The 6,000-nt window shown below is 38.3% G+C and overlaps 1 protein-coding gene across 2 annotated transcripts in view; it reads left to right on the top strand.

Annotated features, from left to right (window-relative positions):
• Positions 1 to 4,111: 4,111 nt before the first annotated feature.
• LRRFIP1 (LRR binding FLII interacting protein 1) overlaps positions 4,112 to 6,000 on the top strand; it is a 99,763-nt gene continuing 97,874 nt past the window's right edge. For both annotated transcript variants that reach the window (XM_026853127.1, XM_026853119.1), the window contains exon 1: positions 4,112 to 4,202. The gene's annotated coding sequence lies outside the window, so the exon portion shown is untranslated. The remainder of the gene's footprint in view (positions 4,203 to 6,000) is intronic.

The following is a 6,000-nucleotide window of genomic DNA, read 5'->3' as shown; positions in this document are numbered from 1 at the left end:
TCCTATGCATATTTGGATGAATTTCTAATTCTGCCTTTAAACAAACTTAACTAAGCAACATGAAGTGTGAAGGGCAAGGTTTGGGAAGCACTTCCTGGTGAGTGGAGCTAGGAGCAGCTCTACAGCCTAACTAGCTGGGAGTTTTGGGCATTGAGAGAGGAGAAGATGCAAGCTAACTCTGCCTAATGCTGTTTCCAGAACTGAGGGTTGCTTGTTTTGGGACATGGATACATGCCTAAACCAAAAACTGGGCAGAAATGAGTGTATCCCTGGCTAAATGAAGCAGCGTTTCCGCAAGACAGATTTGACTCACACTTCAGCATCTAGCTGCAGTCCTGTTCTCTGTTCCTTCATCCCCTCAATGTTTCATGTTTTCCTGCAAGTGAATTTCCAATGCAGTGTGTGCTACTTTAGGGTGTGGAATGCTGAAGGGGGGTGGGGGTGTGTGTGGTTGTCTTCAAATCCTGTGAAAAATGTTTGGTTTTCTTGTCAGACATAAAAATGTTAAAGTTTTAACAAAACCAGCTATTTCTGGGTTAAGGAAGAATAGATGTTTTGAGTATTAAGTATAATTGCACATAAAGGGCACAACTCTGGTCTAAAACTTTGAGTGGCTAATTCTGACTTGGAAGCTCCACTGAATAGATTGAAATAACATTTGTTAATTTAGGGACTTAAGATACCGTTTGTCGCCAAGAAAAATGTGTGTCTGAGCTAATTGCTCATTAAAAATTTCTGACCTCGAACTGAAAAGTTGATTGCTTCGTGATGTACTTTCAGTAAAATATCCTGGGTGTGATTTGAAGAGAGGCGGATTTGTTCAGTCGCATCTGCTTTGCCGTTCTGCGTGCCTGCAGCCTGCGAGCCAGCAGCTTGGCATGGGCTGTGGTTTTATCCACCTAAATACTACCACAGCGTTTAAGAGTTGAGCTGGAGACAGTGAACAGGGAAAGTGATCTGACAGTGCCAAATCCAAGCTGTGTTCCAGTCTCGGATGTGGTGAGGAAGCCTCTTCATTTCCTCTTGCTTCTAGCTCTGTGCTGGTTCATCACCACTCTTTTCTCCTTCCTGCATGCTGCTTTTGTGTGCAGGATGAGAGTTTCTTTTGTGATACAGCTTAATCCTGACACTGTACCTGCAAAACCATTGGATGCCTTCTAGTTCTTTGATGCTTCATGAGCTCCTGTGCTCTTTGAGAAAATATTTAGATTTTATTTTAGTATTATATGTTGCTGTACAAGAAATCAGAGCCTTTGGTAAACCAAAATTGTCAGGTGCATCACCACTGCTGTGTTCCTATTTTTAATACTTGGTAATTAGGTAGGGCAGTGCTTGTTATCATTGGCACATGAAGAAATGCAAAAACAGTAGTGTAAGTTTCAGAGCAACAATTTTTGTTCCTCTTAACTGTTGGAAGGTTTATGTGAATGAGAGTGGACTATTCAATTTGTATTTGAGCTTCTACCAAAGAAACAAGCAAGATGGTATCTCCAGCTGCTTCTGGCTGCCTTAAAACTAGATTCTCAGAGTTGTGTTTTTCCTACCAGAACGTCATTACTTGCAGTTTTTAGATGTAATTAGTGTCAGATTGCTTTATCTTTCCTGGAATGGAAAGTTTACTGGAAGCGAGTTCCACAAAAGCAGTTTATTTGCGTGCTTACTGCTTTAGCTGGTTGGTTGGTCAGTGACTTTTGTTTTAATATTGCCTGCAGTGAAGTGATGATGCCTCTGTCCGGAGCGGTCCCACTGGTGACTCTGCAGACGGTTCTCACAATCCCACAGATGCCTCAACGTAAAGGAATAATGTTTCTTCCCTCTCGGTCTCTGCTCTTGCATATCTTGTGACCTTTTCCTTTCCAGTATCTGATTTAAATTTAATAGTGTTTTTTTCTTTGCTTTCCTTTTTGACTACTTCCTACCTCCCAAAATATCATTTCTTTAATCCCACACTTGAATACCAAATTTAGTTGAGTCTGTCTCTTCTGTCTGCTTTTGCCAGCCTCTTCCAGTAGACAGAAACGGAATACAGGAGTATCTGGCACACTAAAAGCTGGGTCAGGTTTTTAAACTTGTTCCCTCAGGTCAGATAGATTTCAGGCATCCCCACGTGGGTCTTCTAATTATGGAGCATTTATCAGCTAACATACTAGGATGACAGGAGAGCAAGGAAAGGCTCTTGGTGTGCTTCACATGCAGAGGAATCCCTGATCTCCAGTCTCCTATCGGACTCTTGTAGCTTCACATTTTTTCCCTTTTAAAACATACATCGCTTTAGATTCAAATTATTTCAGATATGACTGTTTATACTGGTGCCAATGAACTACATACAGGCTTCACTTGGAAACACGAAATCGTCTGTGCTCTTGCTGACTGTGAACAGTAAAAGATAACAGCCTGCTGTTTTTTTATCTGTGTAATCTCTTCTTGTTTCTCTCTGATTGCAAAGTTGAAGTTCTTTCAATTGAGTTGCTAAGAAAATAGTAGAGATAACTTTATCTCCTTTCAGAAAATAAGTCAGTTTTAATGGTCTACAACCCTATTGCTTTGCTGTCCAACTGTGCATTTGCTGTAATGTAAGCTGCTTTCTTTGAAATGTCTCCTCCCATATGAAATGTGTGTGTGCTAGTCTTGATTTTCTTCCTTTGCTGAATGTGTTGCTGAGCTCTAAGAGGATTTACATTGACAAATATGTTGAATTAACATCTGCTGAAAATTGAAGTGGGCTTTAGGGATATTTTTTGTGATACCCAAAGGTCATGCTATTCCATTGTCTATTAAATGCAAAGTTTAAATCTGCTCTGATGTGAAATGAGTACATTGAAAGAGTGATGTGATCTAACCTTTACATGAACTATGGAGGAATCTAGGGGCTCTGGGAAATAGTATGCTTGTGTGTGGATACAAGGGATAATGTTGGTATATGTAGAGAATGTCGGTGTTTTATATATAGAGGGTTACACAGTGGTTTTAGTAATATTTGTACATTCTTGCCTAATTACCCGGGGAGAATATTTGGTGAACTAGAGCAAGCGAAGAAAGGTTCTCTGTATGTGCTGGTGAAATGCTTTTGTATCACTGATGGAATAAATATATACTGTCAGATTTAACGTTTTTCGGGCTAGCAGAAAGGCATCTGGTAACCCAGAACTTGTCTAATCAAGCAATCTACAAATTTAGCATTAGAAAATAAAAATCAATGGGTTTGTAGTGAGCTATGCTCTTACAGCAATCTATCATAATGTAGCGAGGGACTCAACCTGTTAACACAGAAGCCAAGTTTCTTAGAGATCTGCGTTACTGTATGTTTCTCTGAGGTCTGCTACCGGTGCTGCTGGCATAAGTCTGCTCTTTCAGTCTTCCCACTGTCAAATCAATACAGTGTGCCAAAAAAAAAGGTCTAATATCTTGGATACAAGCTCTGTGAATACAGTGACTGGGTAAAAAACCCTTATGTATAGCATTTAAGATTGTTTGGTGTACCTCAGGAGTTGGGAGTAAACCTTAAGAGAATTGGGATTTCACTGTAATTTCCTCTAGTAGAATGTGATTCTCAAAGGGCTAAGCTTTTGCTGCGGGTTTATCCTGTTCTCTCACCACTTGTTACTTGCCATTTTTCAAACACAGCTATTCCCCACCTTAAACTAATTGAACGACACAATTTAAGTGTTAAATAGACTGTGAGACTGAGGATAAAGTTATAATTTTATGGGTGCTAATCGCTGTTAGGGAAAACAGGAGCAAGCAAAGGAAGAACCTGACCAGAGGAGGGCTGCCTCTGTCTTATGCTGTTGATATATTCTGAGTGGCATTCTTTGATTTCAAGAACTCAAATAAATAGTCATGAAGGTAATTTTTATTTTTTTTTTTTTTTGCACAACTAAACAAGGTGTATGTAGCCTTATTAACATACTTCAAACTGAACTAATTTGCTAGCAAGGGTTACGACACAGATTCTCCAGGTAATCCATTGTAGCCCAGACCCAGTTTGGATACAGTAATCCTTGTCCCACCCCCACACAAAAGCTGTCCAATCGTTTTTTCAACAGTGCTGGTTTTTTACCTTTAATCCGAGTTGATGGGTTGTTCAGCACCATCTCCTTCAGGGCAAGATGTTTTGACCCGTCCTGGCTCTCTCTTTCCATGAAGGAATAGGTTGTGGATCTATAGCTAGCTTGAGAGGGTAACTTCTGTCCACTGGCCAGGTAAGAGTATCTTGTAGGTATGGATTTTTGAATTGTTGTAATGGTGAGATATGGAAGATAGTGTCATTTTTTTAAAGAATTATTTTTTGACACGTCTCTTAATATTGCTTGAAAAGTGTGAATTTTTAAAGTTCTTGGTGAAATTCCCTCTGTGTAGTTTTTTTTGCAACCTGAATGTAGAACTTTGCTTCTCTCCTGAAGAGAAAATGTTTGATATTTGTGCTTAAAGGACAGAAAATCTGGTAAATCACAATGTAGTAGAAACTGTTATCCATACTCTGCAGTGTACAGCTTTACTAAGAGAAAAGGCAATTTGAGCAGGCTTTTTTAAGGTGGTTTCTGTGTAATTCCCTTAAATTGGATTTGCTCAGGCAGGTTTTGGCATTTCTTTGGTGGATGTTACAAATGGAGAATTTCAGCCTGTATTTGAAGCGTCCTGACTCTTCCATCAGAATATAAGTAGCGTGAAGGGGAGCTGCAGGTTATTTGTTATAGCAGAATGTCTAAGTTAATCAGAAGCACAGTCTTTCTGCAGGAAGGTGGTATAATTTGAAGAATTACATGCAACTCTTTGTCACCTAGCTGCCTTGTATATGGTAAATGTGTGTATGTTTTACATATAAAATAAAAAGTTTCCTCTGGTGATGTCTCTTGTAGGGTCCTTCATACAATCAATGTACTAGACTTAGGATCTTCTCCAGTACTTACAATGCCTCTAGATCCTTTTAAAAAAATTGATACAGAGTCAGTGTAGTTGAAGTGGTAATGAAAAACAGTGCCTTGCAACTTGTAACTGTTATACTGTAGTCCAACAAAATATATTGTAAACACAATAAAATGGTCTATTTGCAGATTGCTTTATTAACTAATCAGTCTGAAGAGCTAAATTTAATTAAATCTGCTTGTGGATGAGAACATTCCACCCGTGGGAAGGTGCACTAAAGGTCATATCCAGGTTTGAACCTTAATATTACAAGTAAAAATCTGGTTTGTCTTTCACTTGCTTGAAGCCATGTAAGAATGTAGCTTTAAGGATTTTTTCTACTATTATTAATTATTATTTGAAGACGTCTGATCTCCTTGACTTTTTGTGACAGAAAATAGAAATATTTCTATAAGGTATGGGGAAATAATTTTGTGTCTTAGATGCATGTAGCTGTAGATATTTCTTACTGAAAGTGCTATGTAAACAAAGATTGAACCCTTTGTTCTAACTTGATACTTAAATGTTTGTGTTTTGAACTCCTACTTATTAAAGTACTTAACTGTAAACAGTAATTTGTTTTTTTAAATACCTTGAATTCTAGGTCAGCCCTTTCCAGGCAAAAAGACTTTTAAATGAGGAAGGAGGAGAATATCTATTTTCAAATACATGACTGGGAAAGAAAAGTGCTGCCACTTGAGTGCATGTGAAAAACTTGTCACTACTAGAAAGTTGTCTTGGACTTACTTTTTTGAAGGAGTGCTTGAACAGTATTGAGTGTCCATATTTTTGAGTGGCTTATCCCTTGTTTTAACAAAGCATTATCCCTTGTTTTAACAAAATTTTGATTACATTTTTGAGTTAGGCTTTGCACATCTTATCTTACTGTGAGAGCTTACATCAAGCGTCACAACACACTGATTTTCCTTGTGCTGCCAGTGAGCTGCAGGAATGAGGATCAAAAGTGTTGCCATGAGTATTTAGTATAGATAATATAATAATTATTTTTACTCCCTAACAGTTTCAATAGTACGATATTAACTGTTAGTGTAGTGTCCATGTATACCTCAGTTTGATTATGCAATCTGGTAAAGT

This window comes from Athene cunicularia, assembly GCF_003259725.1.
Source record: "Athene cunicularia isolate RWA chromosome 7 unlocalized genomic scaffold, athCun1 chr7_part1, whole genome shotgun sequence".
In the NCBI taxonomy this organism is placed as follows: domain Eukaryota; kingdom Metazoa; phylum Chordata; class Aves; order Strigiformes; family Strigidae; genus Athene; species Athene cunicularia.
The sequence above is the reverse complement of the archived record's forward strand: the minus strand, read 5'-3'. Positions and strand labels throughout refer to the sequence as shown.